Source organism: Tachysurus vachellii, chromosome 8 (assembly GCF_030014155.1).
Source record: "Tachysurus vachellii isolate PV-2020 chromosome 8, HZAU_Pvac_v1, whole genome shotgun sequence".
NCBI lineage: Eukaryota > Metazoa > Chordata > Actinopteri > Siluriformes > Bagridae > Tachysurus > Tachysurus vachellii.
In genome coordinates, this window is record NC_083467.1 from 24,756,788 (window position 1) to 24,774,001 (window position 17,214).

Below are 17,214 nucleotides of genomic sequence, written 5' to 3' on the forward strand. Positions count from 1 at the left end.
AGAGATGGAGCGCGAGTCAATGCATTCCAACATAGAGGTTGTTTTAATGTGATCAAGCACATTAGCTAGACCTTACATGCCGTTTGTCCTTGCTTGTCTCTCCACTCTGTCCTCTCAGGTAAGTGCCGGCGCCTGTGGTTGCGTTAGGAAGCCTGCGGCCTCCATTAGCATCAGCGAGCGGCTTCTTAATTTTTCATGAAACGTATCCGGATAAAAGGGAATATGTGTAATCGGAGTGGGGCTGGATATCCTGCCCCGGATCATGCAAGACCTGGTGTTGTGTCATGCTCTCAGTTTATTTATTTATTTTTAGCTTTTTATGTCTTAAATCTTTCCTACTCCAGATTGTATGGTCTTGAGTTTGACCTGCATTTTTTTTTCTTTTCAGTTCACTGGTCAGCGATTAATGCAACATCGACCTGGTGTTCAGCATCGCTCTTCATTTAGATTTTATATCTCAGCATAGAGAAGATAGTGGCTCAGCTACTTTAAAAATACCCTTAAACACAGATTTATCATTAAACATAATCTGTGCCAAATCCCTCATCTTTAGTAAGCACTTTATCCTGGTCACAGTTGTCATGGATCCTGGGCTTATCCCAGTAATACTGCAAAGCAAGAATATACACTCAGACAGAACAGCGGACAGAACAGCACACACACAGACACACACAGACACACACATACTCACCTCTTGGGGAAATTTAAAGTCCACCTACTAGCATGTCTTTAGGAGGAGAACCCACAGTCACACAAACTCACATGGAGAATTTACACTATACAATCTATATACAATCTCTACAAAGATACATCTGTAGCCCAAGCTGTCTAATAATTAGAGTTGTATCTGGATGGTTAATAGCATAGAATTATAGAAAGTTGACTAGTTGCTCAGAGTTGTAGCTATCTGGCTAGTACCTCATGGTGTAGTTAGGTGTCTACTATATTATGTTGTAGCTAGCTGGTTAGTAGCATAGAGTTGTAGTGCAGTGGTGGCTGATGTGGTGAAGGTTCTGGGTTGTTGACCGGAAGACTGAGATTCAAGCTCCAGCACTGCAAAGCTGCAACTATTGGCCAATTGAGCAAGGCCTTTAACTCTCCCTACCCCAACCACCTTAGTAGGGCTATATGAGGAAATTATTTCACTGTGCTGTAATGTATATGTGGCAATAATAAAGGTTTCTATGCCCCAATTTCATTTGTAGCTAGCTGGCTAGTAGCACAAAATGTTGCATGCTGGCTAGTAGCCGAGAGAGTGGATAGGACGATGCTACTCTCTGGTGCAATTAAATATGGAATTGTAAGGATGAGCTTTTATGAACAAATAATGCACAAACAAGGATATAATCATCTGTACTGTACCTGTTGTGCTAATTACCCAGAAAAAGGTATGGAATTGGATTTCCACAATTGGAATTGTAATATTATATTAGTGTTTTGTACATTTAGTGTTACGCTTCATCTGATAATGTTTTTCTGCATTATGTACATTCTTTTTTGTTTAAACTAGCATGTCTTTAGGAGGTACAAGCAAACTAGAGAACCCACAGTCACACAAATTCACATAGACACATGAAGAATATACACATCTATACAAAGACAATAACTTAAGCTCACTATTCAGCCGCACTAACAAACATTTTATGGAAAGGATATGTTCCTGACATCATCCAGGACAAAAGTAGGCGACTGAACAGAACGCACTCATCAGCGCGCCCGTATCCGGCCCATGCTCAAAACACAGTGCTTAAAGCTAATCCCTTCACCGAGGATGCAGATAATTTCGATTAAAGATAATCTGCTCACACAGAGGGACAAATTATAACCCTGATCACAATGTAGGTTAGGAGCAGCACTGTGGAAATGTCCTTCTCTGAGATAGTTAGTCAGGGATGGATTACGAGCTTTTGGATAATTACAGGGTTAAGGCCAAGAGCTGATAGCAAAACAACTGTAGTCCACTTGCGCCCTTAAGTATATATACATGGACATGATATTTACATGTTAAAATCATTACAGTCACAATATCCAACAGAATTTAAATTAGAATAGATTAGAATTTGATATAAATGTGTCTGATATTTTAGAATTTGCATAAATAGCGCACAGGAACCTTTATGGTGGATACTTATATATTTATACTTTATATATATATTATATATATATAATAATATGCAGATAAAAAAAAATGTCCTGTTTGTGACGATTTCTGTAATGAGATTTATTTAAACAGAGGAAGAAGTCTCCAGTTCGAATGTGCAATAAATATAGCGTTCAGCGTCAGTTCAGGCAGGCCACATAACTGTAGTCAAGCTCGGCTATCAGCTGATCTGATTCCTAAGCGTGCTATTGGTCCCTTTCAAACAGGGCGCCCTATTTAAATGCTTTTTTTTCAGTCTGTCTGCTTGACTGTTTCCTCTGCATCGCTGCACCCCACCTCCTCCCCTACAGTAGCTCCTCCTTGAAACTTTGTGTTTAACTTAATCAGTGTCATTTTGTTGTCACTGATGCAGGCTCTGTTCTAAATGGGGGATTTTGTCTTGCTGCTTTCCCAGTTAAATGGGAGATTGTCCCCCCCACGAAGCTGCTGCTGTTCCCTGACTAGCTTTCATGGAGCTCATGAAAAGGATGGGGAATTCAGAACAGAGCCATACCGCCAAATGTAAATTTTATAAGCTTGCAAAAAAAAAAAATTTAAATATGTCAAAGAATTGTCTTTATTTTGACTCAAGTGGTCCTAACTGAAATGACTTCACAGTGTATAAGAAGAATAGTACACTTCAAAATGTGCTCTTATTGGAATGCGATCACCTTTGGGCTGGTAACAATGACTCCAGGTTTTACATCTGGCTGCATCAGACCACCCTGTAATGCTAATTCAATTCCATTCAATTCACTTCAATTCAATTTATTTGTAGAGCAATTCTAACAATGGACATTGTCTCAAAGCAGCTTTAGAGAAATAATTATTACTTATTATTGAGGGATGTGGTAGCTTAGTGGTCAAGGTTTTGGAATACCAATCAGAAGGTCATGTGTTCGAGTGCCAGTTTCACAAAGCTACCACTGCTGGGCCCCTGAGCAAGGCCCTTAACCTGTAAATGCTCAGGTGTATGAAATGAAATAAGATGCTAGTCATTCTGAAAAAGGGTGTATGCAAAATTGATTATTTCTTACAACAGCACACTCTAAAAGTATTTTATTCCTTACTTTTAATGCATTTCTCTTCAGTAATATGTTTTTCTGCATAGATTACTTTATTGATTTCACTAGAGAACTGTCTTGCTTATGAGTTTTTAAATTATTTGTCTTGACACTGTAATCGTTTAATTTGGCCGATAAGGTCTGTGAATCACCTCCCTGCTTTTCACATTGTATCAGTGTAATGTGATTGATAAGTGTCCTTCTTTAGGAGGCTTTATCTTCAGAGCCTCTTTAATAATTCATCTTTTTCCTCTGTACGCTTGTTCGCCTTGCAAGCAGATCAGGTTAATTAAGGTGTCCCTCAACAAGGTCACTGTATCCTTAACGCTACGTTTCTCTCTCCTTTGCTCTCCCTCTCTCTGTCTCTTCCCTTCCTCACTCACACACACATTTCTCTCTCTGATTACGTTATCTCCAGCCCATGCTGAGGAACGTTCTGTTTCCTCTGCTGTGTATTATTGATATTGAGGCCTGGCCATTTCCACTCCCTGCTGCCTTTAAGAATTAGCACTGCCATACACACACATGAACACACTCCGTAATCAGATCGTGTTATAATACTGTTTGTTGGAGTGTTTGTTGTGTGGTAACAGCGGCAGTTATTCAAATTGGTTGAGTTTATAATGTCTCTATGGGCTTAATCTGAACAGTGGTATAGTGCTGGGTAAGTAAGATTTTGTCATTGTATACAATACAACAAAATTTTGTGTGGCAGCTGAAACGTATATTGTACATATTGTACGAATATAGAGGCATATTGCACATTGCATAAAGTGACAAGTCAACTGTAGTGTAAACCAAGTGTACTGTCAAGTGTTTTTCTTGGAGTATTTCATTTTTTTTAAAAGTAGTCCTTAGTTTTAAACATATATATATATATATATATATATATATATATATATATATATATATATATATTTTTTTTTTTTTTTTAAATATATATTTATATTTATATTTATTTTTAACATTTATATTTATTTTTTAGCTTTTTTAACAGAAATTAAGCACTTGTTTATCTAGGAATTTTTCACCATTATTTCCAAGCTCATTCCACCAGTTTGTAGGCAGATTTCTACCAAGGTTTCTCCCAGTTTGTTCTCTAGCTAACTGTGATGAAGAAGTGCTAACTAGTATAAAATGAACAAACTGGGAGAAAAATGGGTAAAAATCCAGCTGGGGATGGTAAAGGGTATGTATTTTCTCAGATTCTCAGATACATGTGAAGCCAGTCACCACCACCATGTCACATGGCAGCTAAACACCCAGAGAAAAGTGCCCTCTTTCTGCCCTCTTCCACATACATGATGGTTAGGATTTTATAATGTCACTCTGATAGAAAGGAGAGAGAGTAACACCAACAATTTTTCTCCTTTGGACTCCCAGTTGTGGCATCGAAACAACATTCAAATTCTGACAATTCACAGATGATATGGCAAAGGTGATATTTGTACTATTCTTTGTGTATGCTGCTGCACAGTGGTTCAGTTGTGTATAAAGCTAAACTTGATATATTTCTAACAGCTTCAGGTTTTACACTGAAAGATGGATTGTGAAAAGTCTGAAAAGTAATCTGGAGTACCTGATTGAAACTTACTGAAGCCTATTGTAACATTGTCTGTACTCATGCAGCAATCTAAAATGGACATTAATTAGAGCGGTAAATGGATAGAAAAGATTTTTCCTCCAGCAGAAGTGACAAAAAATTTGTGAAATAAACTGATTAGTGGTTAACTTCAATTCAGTCCAGGATATAAGTTATACATTTCAAATGTAACCCAAATTAGCAAGCCAGAGGCAGTGTGGCCAGGACAAAACTCTCTGAGATGACTGGAGGACGAAACCTCGAGACAAACCAGAGAAACTATCATTAAATGAGTTACAAATGATTAGAAATGATTTTCCTTAAGTGCAAGTTGGTACAGATCGTAAGATCATGTTAAAACAAGCCTGACGCCGTCCTCTGATGAGCCCAGACTCTATCTAGAGAAGCGGCTGGCTGTATTTGCTGTGAAATTAATCAGAGATACACGGTTCCAGAAATTTAGCATTAATTATGTAGCTCACTAGTCACTTTTCTCAATTTAGTGATCTTCACTCTCAGACTTGAAATGTCAAAGCAAAGCCAATAACATCTTGTTCCTGTAAGTCTATTGTTTTTGTGTGTCATTTATACCAACACTGTTTGCTTTGGTCTTTAAGCTCCAATGAGCTGTTTGTCAGCTCATTTGTCTCTGCAAAGCATCCGTGAAGTGATAATGTGTCAAACCTAGCGGAAATAACAATTTACATACACTCTCTGTCTGAGGTGAAAATTAAAGAAGAAAACGTACATTGCAATGGTTAGTTATAAAACACAAAGTTCGTACAATTGACGAGGGAGTTGTTCACTAAGAATTGAGTCCAACATTAGCTAGCTTTGTTTGCCGCTTGCCTGCTAGCTTGTGACATACAGAATAGAAAGTTGATCTATTTCTTACATTTGCGCTTGCATTTTAAAATTGCGATTACCTTTTAATTTCATTACTCTTGAAGCAGATTTACAAATATTAGCTAGCTAGCCAATGTCGTTCCCGTGGGCCACAAGAACCAATAAACACCCAGGCTCATTTAAATCCTCACTTGGATTCCAGTGGCACTGTTGGGCCTTGTAGAAAGATCTAGCAGCCAGAAATAAACCAAAATACATGCTGGTCCAATGTTAGTTTGCTAGCTTGGTGTGATATTTACACAGACACTTGTTAGTTTGTTAATCGCTTATTAATTTAAAATAATGTGAGTGTGAACCATTCATCTAGCTAATAGATTTGGTATCTACAGTTAAATGAATGAGAAATGTAGAGTAATACAAGTGCTCAGTTATTTATTTCTAGAAACTTAATCCTTGCGTAATATTGCAGTGGGTATGAATAGAATGCGGTTTTATACCCGTAGAGTTACAGTAAATGACAGCCCACTCCTGGTGTTAGCAATACGCATATAAAAGTGTATCTATAATCCAAACCAGGTTGAAGATGTTGAAAGATTCCTCCAAGGCTCCACCTTTTTTACTGTTCAGTATGTTTCTAAAAAACTGTACATTTACGCATGCATTTTTTTTTAGAATCTTCCTACCAAATCTGTTTGCTCAGGACTGATGTTGATTAACTTCATACCTTATTTTTGAGGTTTTGGAGTTTGGGAAAAGAGAGAACTGTTTTTGAGGTCAATGTCCTGTACAATGAACTGAATATCAGCTCAGGTGTTCTTGCTTGATGACATGCCATGCATCTAAAAAAAAGCACTTTTCTGTCACTTGAGTGTTGTTACCTCATAAAAATTTATAAAAGGAAGGAAATCTTCTGTAAAAACAAACATGTGATTATAAGCTCCGCCCCAACCAAGCCCAGAATTGTTTGTTGTATTCAGACGCGTAGGAAAAGAAAAACAACTGTAGAGTCGTTCAACTGACAGTAGATGAAGTGGTCTGATTAACAGGAGGAGAGATGAAAAGAAAATCGCGTGCACATGATCCGCATGTAAAGTCAATCCTATTTTATCCAGGGCTAATAAATGCAATTCCCACAGAGAATTTCCCCTCAGGGGATAAATAAAGTGTATTTAATAGAATAAGCAATCTTCCATTAGAATGATGGAGATGTCCTGAAGCGTTTTTCTCCAATTAAATGAAATGAAAAAGCGACTACTCTTTTTCTTTCTTTCTTTCTTTTTTTTCTAAACCTGCTAGAAGACAATCCAAGACAAACTTTGGCGACGTTTTCAGTAACAGGTTCACGTACGGTGCCTACCCTAGGCTTCTGAAACGAAGATGTTTGACCCTGACCTGCTGTCCTACGGTACCTCCTGTTCCCCTGCAGAGAAGGCAGCTTGAAAAGTGTGCTAATTGCAAATATTTACTCATCATGCTAATCATTCTATTTCCTCTCCTCCTTCAATATTTTTTTCTTTTTTACTGCTATTTAATAATGTCCTACTTACAAGTTCTCAGTGTGCCAGTGTCAGCATGTGCCGGGGAAAACGCTGAGCCACATAAATATATATATAGAATATATGGTCTAAATCCTTCTCCGGGGAACATTATATCATTGTACATTTCCCTGAATAGCTCACGTACATCGATCTTTATGTTCTCAAGGCCGACTGCCGTCCTTTCCACTGGAGCTTTATATCAGATTACAGTTTGGAGGGAAGTCAAGCAAGGACGCAGAAACTCACCGCAGTTTAGAGTAAACGAATAATTGTGATGCTCTACATTCACTCATATAAATAAAACCAAGGAGCTGACCAGAAATATAGTGTCACTGAGGTTTGTGGGAGAATATCATTCCCGAACAGGACGAAATATCCGAGACGTTGTCATTGGAGGTGGAGGACGTAGCTCTGAATCGCTCTGTGCATGTGAAGGATTTTACCTTTGTTAGAGTGCTGTTTAAAAAAATGCCTTTCAACTGGAATAACTTTGTGTTTGAGTTCCATAACTGCATCTTTACAAGATTTAGAAGATGTAGCAATGGACTAAATATTAATAAACCTATGGAGTGTCACATGTTCCATTTAAAAGGAAAACAAAGAGACAAAAATGAAAAATGTCACTAGAAAACTATACTGGTATCATTTATGGCATTCCTCAGACATCCTTATCCAGAGCATAAAGACTTATGTTTTAGCTGAATTTACACAACTGAATGTTAAGGGCCTTGCTCAAGGGCCTAGCAATGGCAGTTTGGTGGACCTGGAATTCAAACTCAAAACCTTCTCATTGGTAATCGACTTGGCTTCCACATCTTAGTATCATGATTGAATCATTTTTCATAAATGACGATACGTTTTTTTTTTATTTTCCCACAGTAATGCTTTCATGTTGGTGATATTTAGCTTAATTGCACATATTCTACTCAAACATGCATGTACTGTGTTCAGCTTTGATTTTATATAAACCTCACTAGCTTCCTATTCACTATAAATGCTCAAAATATAGAGCTGACAACAAAGTATTTTTATATTGTTGGGTAACTTATTGTATTCAGAGTCACCTGTACAGAGCCGATCCTGACCTCCCTGGGGCCCTAAGCCAGACCCGTGAGCCATGTAAACCATTTGCCACACTTTCACTGGCAGCACTGCACAGCTAATTTAGCTAGTCAGATAGAGACTAGAGACAGAATCACATCAACTTAACTTTACTGTTATCTCTGTATTCCCATTAAAATCACCTGTGTGTAGATGTACATTTCTGAGATTGCCAGAAGTTCGAAGTTAGCACTTGTCTGAAACATGCATGGGATAGAGCATCTGGAAAAAACATGTCCCTAGTATTTGCACACATCTGTACTTATTTACAATAATCATACTGTTATGCCAATAATATATATATATTCAAGTATTCAAAGTGTTTATTGTCATATGCACAGACAGAAAGCTTGTTTCCCTGCATAATGAAATTCTTACTTTGCCGTCCACACTAAAATATAATAAAAAAAAAAGAATAATAAAAAAAAATATTTTAATTGAATACTTTGTTTACTTTGAATAATCATACTGTTATGCCAATAACATACATATATATGTGCATGTGTATATATATATATATATATATATATATATATATATATATATATATATATATATATATATATATATATACATACATACACACTCACCGGCCACTTTATTAGGTACACCTTACTAGTACCAGTGTGGTCTTCTGCTGCTGTAGCCCATCTGCCTCAAGGTTCAACGTGTTGTGCTTTCAGAGATGCTCTTCTGCATACCTCGGTTGTAACGAGTGGTTATTTGAGTTACTGTTACCTTTCTATCAGCTCGAACCAGTCTGTCCATTCTCCTCTGACGTCTGGCATCAACAAGGCATTTGTGCCCACAGAACTGCCCTCACTGGATATTTTCTCTTTTTCGGACCATTCTCTGTAAACCCTAGAGATGGTTGTGTGTGAAAATCCCAGTAGATCAGCAGTTTCTGAAATACTCAGACCAGCCCGTCTGGCACCAACAACCATGCCACGTTCAGAGTCACTTAAATCACCTTTCTTCCCCATTCTGATGCTCGGTTTGAACTGCAGCAGATCGTCTTGACCATGTCTACATGACTAAATGCATTGAGTTGCTGCCATGTGATTGGCTGATTAGAGATTTGCGTTAACGAGCAGTTGGACAGGTGTACCTAATAAAGTGACCGGTGAGTGTATATATATATATATATATATATATATATATATATATATATATATATATATGTATATATAAGGTTGTATGCATGTCTAGGTAATTCTAGTTTTTATTCTATTTTTTTTTTATTTTATTTTTTATTATTTAGTTTTTTCACACTCATTATTAGAAATATAGCAAACTTGTAAAATAGCACCTGATCCAGCACATCATTATTTACATTTTATTTATTATTATTTTTTTAATATTATGATTAGATGTGGTAGCTCAGTGGTTAAGGTGTTCGACTACTGATTTGAAGGTCATTGGTTCGAATCCTAGGTCCACCAAGTTGCCACTGCAGGGCCCCTGAGCAAGGCCCTTAACCCTCGATTGCTCAGGTGTATAAACTGAAATACAAAAATGTAAGTCACTCTGCATAAGAGCGTCTGCTAAATGCTGTAAATGTAAATGTAGATCTTGATGAAGATGAGGGTGTGAAATCTTTTTTTTTTTTTTTTTTCAAACACACCCAGGATTTAAAGAATAAGCTGACCAGGCACTCATCTGCTACGCTAAGTTTCTGTAGTGTGATATCTGAGGTCTGAATACTAACATGCACTTTTCAAGCGAAATTTTACTCAACTGTGAATATACAGCTTATAGAGAGTCTGGTGTTTTAGACTAGGATTTATACTCAGATTCTAGTACATTTTAGCACATTCCAGTTCAAATACTAGAATCTCAAGACTGGTGGAAATCAACATATACGTATGAGGCCACATTTAGGACTTTCTTTATTGTCTTTATTTCTTTAGAACATGTCTATGCATCCAAATGTAATTTTCCCAAACTAAAGCAGCACAAGCATGGCTCAGATAGCAGGTTTAGGAAAACATCGACTTGACTTGATGCAGAAGTTACTGTAGATTCCTAAACACTGCATGCCAGAGAGACAGCTGGATAGTCAAGACTTCCATTGAGGTTTATTATGGAGTCGAATCTTCCTCAAGGCTAACTGAGAGGCAGCATAATCATATAATTTGTTCTCGGGAGAGATGGCGAGTTGGTGACTGTAGCCACATGCTGACAGATAGGAATGAGTAAAAGCAAACATTTCAACTACCCAGCTTCAGTGAAGATAAATTTGGAAATGTTGTGCTGTGGAAAACAAGAATTTTGTTTTTCCTTAGACTTTGGTTTTTCTTTCTATCTATCTGTCTCTCTGTCTGTCAGTCTGTCTGTCTGTCTGTCTGTCTGTCTATCTATCTATCTATCTATCTATCTATCTATCTATCTATCTATCTATCTGTCTGTCTTTCTGTTGATTTATCTACTATCTATATCTTTATCTATCTATTTGTCAGTCTGTCTATGTCTGTCGATGTGTCTATCTATCTATCTATCTATCTATCTATCTATCTATCTGTCTATCTATCTATCTAGCTGTCTGTCTGTCTGTCTGTCTGTCTCTCTCTGTCTCGCTCTCTGTCTGTCTATCTATCTATCTATCTATCTATCTATCTATCTATCTATCTATCTATCTATCTATCTGTCTGTCTGTCTGTCTGTCTCTCTCTCTCTCTCTGTCTCACTCTCTCTCTGTCTATCTGTCTGTCTGTCAGTCTGTCTATGTTGATTTATCTGTCTGTCTGTCTGTCTGTCTGTCTGTCTGTCTTTCTGTCTGTCTGTCAACATTCTAATCCGTTTTAGTAATGTTTTCTACTTTTGTCCTTTTGCTTTATTTTTATTGACTCCTCCATAATAAAATACCCCAGAATAAATACCCTTACCCCCTGTGCCCTGAAGGTTCTATATGTTTATAGTTTATACTGTCTTGTAAATTCGGTCGCGTTCGGAAATTCTGACTGTGAGTAACTGAGAGTAATGGAGGCTTGTGACTTTCCTACCTGAGGACACGTTTCCCACCTTCTCCACTTCTGGTGGGTGTTAAATCTGGAGTGTCTCACTCTTTCCCGTCTGTGCTGCCCACCTATGAAGTGTTTTATTAGCTGTGGCAGCACTATTAACACGAGGAGGTACTTTTTCTGAAAAAGACTGAACCATGAAAGAGGACATTTTTCCCATACAGAACAGTGTTTGTAGAATTAGTCACCAAAACCAGGAAAAAATGAACAACTCTTTGGATATTTGTCAAAAAAGACGATGATTTATCGTGGGTTTGGCTCAGAGTACACGGTGTCCAAGGAGAAGTCTCATTTCCACTGTGTACAGGAAAGACATTGGATATAAAAATATAATGGACATCATTTTGTTTTTATTGCTTTATAATAATATTCAGCAATAAGAAAACTGTTTAAAGAAAACTTAAAACAAGTAAAAAGAAAACTTAAAGTAATAATATTAAAGAAAAATCAATAAAATGTTCAAATATTTTTAAACTTTATATTTAAAAAAGGTAGACAGTAGAATAAATAAAAAAATCTGTTTTACAGCAAGATAATAAATGACATTTTATTTATTTATTTATTTGTTTAAGTAATATAGTACATTTTATTTCTAAGTAATAATACATTTTATTTCATTAATATTGCTAAAATATAAGAGAAGTAAGCGGCTAATAAATGTACTGTTAAAAGTTATCAAAAAAAACAAGAAAATAAATGAAAAGAAAATAAGAAAACAGGATATGGATGCAAGAATTAATTAAAATATCATAAAATAAAACTCAAACACAGGAAGACTCGTTTAAAAACTATTAAAAGGTCTTTTTTAACTTTTTTAATGAAGGTCAAAAACTTCAACAGCAAAGGTGAAACTCCTTGGATATTTGTGTGTGTGTGTATGTGTGTATATATTTGTGTGTATATATGTGTGTGTAAGAAAATATGCTGAGTTGGAGGTAACACACCTGCATGGTGAGGACATTGCAGTTTTTTCCTTCTAAGCAGATGTAATCTTGACTTACTTTCCCAAACACTCAGCATTCCTGAGCGACACCACTGTCACACCACTGTCTCCGTCTTATATCTTATTTCTGTTTTTTACTGGTCTTCACACACACACACACACGCACGCACGCACACACGCACACACATACACGCACGCACGCACACACGCACACACACACACACACGCACACACACACACACATACACGCACGCACGCACGCACGCACGCACACACGCACACACATACACACACACACACGCGCGCACACACACACACACACACGCACACACACACGCGAACACACACACACACACACACAGACTCTTCTGACCATATCACACAGCACCACTAATCGCTCTGTTAACTCTTTAACAAAACGTTGATAAATAAGTGAGATCACATTATAGAAGAAGTCTTAATTTTTTTACATTTCCGCCATTTGGCAGACACTCTTATCCACAGAAACTTACATTTTTATTCAGCTGAGCAATAGAGGGTTAGGGGTCTTGCTCAAGGCCCCAGCAATTGCAGCTCGGTGGATCTAGGATTTAAACTCACAACCTCCCAGTTGGTAATCCAACACCTTGACCACTAGGATACTGAATCCCTACATTTGTCAATATACATCACAGCACTGTGAAATTCTTCCTTTGCATGTTCCATCTTTTCTTTGGAGGTTGGGGTCAGAGCACAGGATCAGCCATGATACAGCACCACAGGAGCAGAGAGGGTTAAGGGCCTTGTTCAAGGGTCCAACAGTGGCAGCTTGGCAGTGCTGGGGCTTGAACCCTGATCCTCCAATCAACAACCCAGAGCCTTAAACACTTCAGCCACACCACCGGTCTTATGTATTCTTTTTGCTTTGAAAAAAAAATTGCTTTGAAAAGTAATCGAGCATGAACATTTCTTTTTTTCTCCTCTTTAATGAGAGTCTGTAATGAGAGTCTGCTCTCTTCTATCAGCACAATGACAGACACAATAACACTCAACAGAATAACGGCCTCAGCCACGTATCCATCCATGACGTTTGGCTGACAGATAGGACAGTAGAAAGGACATTATTTATAATCACACTCTCCGGAGTTTATGGTAATTGACACCCTCTAGCATTCATAATAATTTATAATCTTTAAACTTTAATTCTGGACTGTCACTGACACTTTAACTCTGGACTTGCACAGCACAGTGCCACTTTATACACTTTATACACTCCATACACTATTTACACACCACACTTCACCTGGACATTCTATGGACACTTTAAACTCTGGACTTGCACAGCACAGTGCCACTTTATACACTATTTACACACCATACTGCACATTTATGTATATGTATATTTATGCATATGTATATACATTATTTCTTCATCTGTATTTTCATATTTTTATATAGTTTTCTTATATAGTTTATACTTTTTATTATTTTATTCTTATTATTTCTTGCTTCTTTTTTTTTTAATACTTTTTATATATATATTTTTTTATGCTTATATACCGGACAGTTGCATAAAGCATTTCACTGCATATTGTATCCTGTATGTATGTGTATGTGACAAATAAAATTTGATTTGATTTTGATTTGATTTGATAATCACACCCTTCAGTGTCACCCAAATGAGGATGAGGTTCCCTTTCGAGTCTGGTTCCTCTCAAGGTTTCTTCCTCTTCCATCTAAGGGAAGAAAGATTCCTCACCTTAGTTGCCTTAGGCTTGTTCATTAGAGATAAATACAAACAAATCTACAAATTGTATATATCTGCTTTCAGACAATGTCCATTGTTAAAAAACACCCCAAAATATTACTAGTATATGAAAGCACTGTTGTACCTTTCACTATTTTAAGCACTCAAAATCTTGTCCTTCCCCTCAAAGATTGTGGTTATGGTGGATGCTGGCTGTTCTTGTTCTATAGCAAGATCGGTCGTTCTTGCACCTGCCGATTTTAGGCAACTTTCTTTGGACCCATGGTGCTATTTCTATTGCTAAATCTTGCAGAAAAATAAAAAAAAAACACAAACACCAGAAATGTCATGCTGCTAAGCTTGGGCTAAAAACAGAGCAGGACACCCATGCCGCCAATCTTTCAACAAAAAAAACGTGTGAAAAATCATGCAGTTTTTGAACACATGTCAAAGGCAACGTTGGTGTCGTGGGTTACGACAAAATTCGTAAAATTTGTAAAATCGTTCGGTTGGCTTTGCTTGGCTTTGCTCTACTTTCCAAACCTTTTCTTTTTTTCTTTAATCAGCAAAAAGAAATGTACACACTAATTGGTTGTTAAAGACCTTACCGATTAGCATAGCAACCTGACGCTACTTACGTTTGTGGGGAAGTCGTGGCCTAATGGTTAGAGAGTTTGATTCTTAACCCCTTGTGGGTTCGAGTCTCGGGCCGGCCACGACTGAGGTGTCCTTGAGCAAGGCACCGAACCGAAGCATAAATGGCTGCCCACTGCTCCGGGTGTGTGTTTACGTTGTGTGTGTGTCTGTTCACTGCTGTGTGTGTGCACTTTGGATGGGTTAAACGCAGAGAACGAATTCTGAGTATGGGTCACCATAATTAGCTGTATGTCACGTCACGTCACGTCACGTCACGTCATGTCACGTCACATCACGTCACTAATAATCTGGTTCTGATTTGACTGAAGAATCTCTAAGTATTTCTAAATGTTAGTTAAAATGTAATTTATGTATTGATATTATAATGGAATTATTAACATTTCCTTTTACGGCATTTAGCGAGACGGATTTATTCAAAGCGACTTTTTTATTCACAGCGACATTTATCTCATTTATACATCTAAGCAGTTGAATGTTAAGGGCCTTGCTCAGGGGCCCAGCAGTGGCAGCTTCCTTATCAGTAGTCTAACACATTACCCAGTGAGCTACCACTTCCCCTATCATTAAAAGACTGGGAGCGCTATTTAGCAAAAATACTCTGGAAGAACCTTGTGGCTAAATGCTAATGCTAAGCAGTTTTCTATGCTGCATTAACAACACACACATACATGTAGGAACACCTATACACCTGCTTGTTTATATATTTATACAATCATACAGTCTACAGTATAGATAACATACAGTATAGAAAATCATACAGTTTTAGTGTCAGCTCATAGACGCTGGTACCATCATGAACGGGTTGAGGATCTCAGATACCGCTGATCTCTTGACGTGTTCACACACAACATCATTTGTTAGCTGAGCAGAGCATCTGTTGTAGGCAACTCCTCAGTAAGAACGTCACCTAGCCTTCTAGCGTTTGCTTTCTAGTTTCTTCTAAAGTAAAGTTGATGTAAATTTTGTTCTTTGGATTTTTTGCTAATTACAAAGCTAAGCACTATGTTCTTTCTACAGGTTAGGAAGTTAAAATGTGTGTGTGTGTGTGTGTAAAACAGAGAGAGTTAGAGAGTGTGTGTATATGTGTGTGTGTGTGTGTATGTGTGTGTGTGTGAAAAACAGAGAGAGTTAGAGAGTGTGTGTGTGTGCATGTGTGTGTGTGTGTGAAAAACAGAGAGAAAGAGTGAGTGTGTGTGTGTGTGTGTGTGAAAAACAGAGAGAGAGACAGAGAGAGAGAGAGAAAGAGAGAGTGTGTGTGCGTGTGTGTGTGAAAAACAGAGAGAGAGAGTGAATGTGTGTGTGTGTGTGTGTGTGTAAAACAGAGAGAGTTAGAGAGTGTGTGTATGTGTGTGTGCATGTGTGTGTGTGAATAACAGAGAGAGAGAGAGAGAATGTGTGTGTGTGTGTGAAAAACAGAGCGAGAGAGAGACAGAGAGAGAGAGAGAAAGAGAGTGTGTTATGTGTGTGTGTCTGTGTGCGTGTGTGTGAAAGAAAGTGAGAGAGAGAAAGTGGGAGAAATGCTTTATGCCCAGATGCTTTATGCCCAGATGTGTGTGTTTATTTGTGTGTGTGTCTCTTTGTGTGTGTGTGTGTGTGTGTGTGTGTGTGTGTGTGTGTGTGTGTGTGAAAGAAAGTGAGAGAGAGAAAATGGGAGAAATGCTTTATGCCCAGATGCTTTATGCCCAGATGTGTGTTTGTTTGTTTGTGTGTGTGTCTCTGTGTGTGTATGTGTGTGTGTGTCTGTGTGTGTATGTATATGTATGTGTGTGTGTGTTGTTAGTAAGCAGAAAAAAGCGTACATGAGTCAAGTGCTTGGCTGTTCTATCCTGATTCTGCACACAGCTTCCAGAGAAAGGCATTAACACACAGGGAAGGACCATCTGGTGCTGAGTGTGTTTTAGCTGTAAGGTTTAGTAATGGGTCGTGTGCAGGAAACAAGCATGGCTGACTAGAGCTGAGCTGAGCTGGGACACCTCTCAATCTCTCTCTCTCTCAATCTCTCTCTCTCTCTCTCAATCTCTCTCTCTCTCTCTCTCAATCTCTCTCTCTCTCTCTCTCTCTCTCTCAATCTCTCTCTCTCTCTCTCTCTCAATCTCTCTCTCTCTCTCTCTCTCTCTCTCTCTCTCAATCTCTCTCTCTCTCTCTCTCAATCTCTCTCTCTCTCTCTCTCTCTCTCTCAATCTCTCTCTCTCTCTCTCTCTCTCTCTCTCTCTCAATCTCTCTCTCAATCTCTCTCTCTCTCAATCTCTCTCTCTCTCTCTCTCTCAATCTCTCTCTCTCTCTCTCTCTCTCTCTCTCTCTCTCTCTCTCTCTCTCTCTCTCTCAATCTCTCTCTCTCTCTCTCTCTCTCAATCTCTCTCTCTCTCTCTCTCTCTCTCTCTCTCTCTCAATCTCTCTCTCTCTCTCTCTCTCAATCTCTCTCTCTAGCTCTCTCTCTCTCACTGTAGTTCATACATTATTGGCATAGGTGTATTATTTGAACAAGTGTTGATTATCATACAATTGCAATTCTATAAAAAACAATTAAGAATTAGTTAAAAAAAATAAAACAAATAAACAAAAAAATAAACAGAAACAAACAAAAAGAACAATAAATC

At 37.9% G+C, this 17,214-nt stretch overlaps 1 protein-coding gene across 1 annotated transcript in view; it reads left to right on the forward strand.

Annotated features, from left to right (window-relative positions):
* The first annotated feature begins 3,720 nt into the window (after positions 1-3,720).
* Positions 3,721-17,214, forward strand: part of znf385b (zinc finger protein 385B) — a 207,368-nt gene continuing 193,874 nt past the window's right edge. Inside the window, exon 1 of the mRNA XM_060877038.1 lies at positions 3,721-3,868. The gene's annotated coding sequence lies outside the window, so the exon portion shown is untranslated. The remainder of the gene's footprint in view (positions 3,869-17,214) is intronic.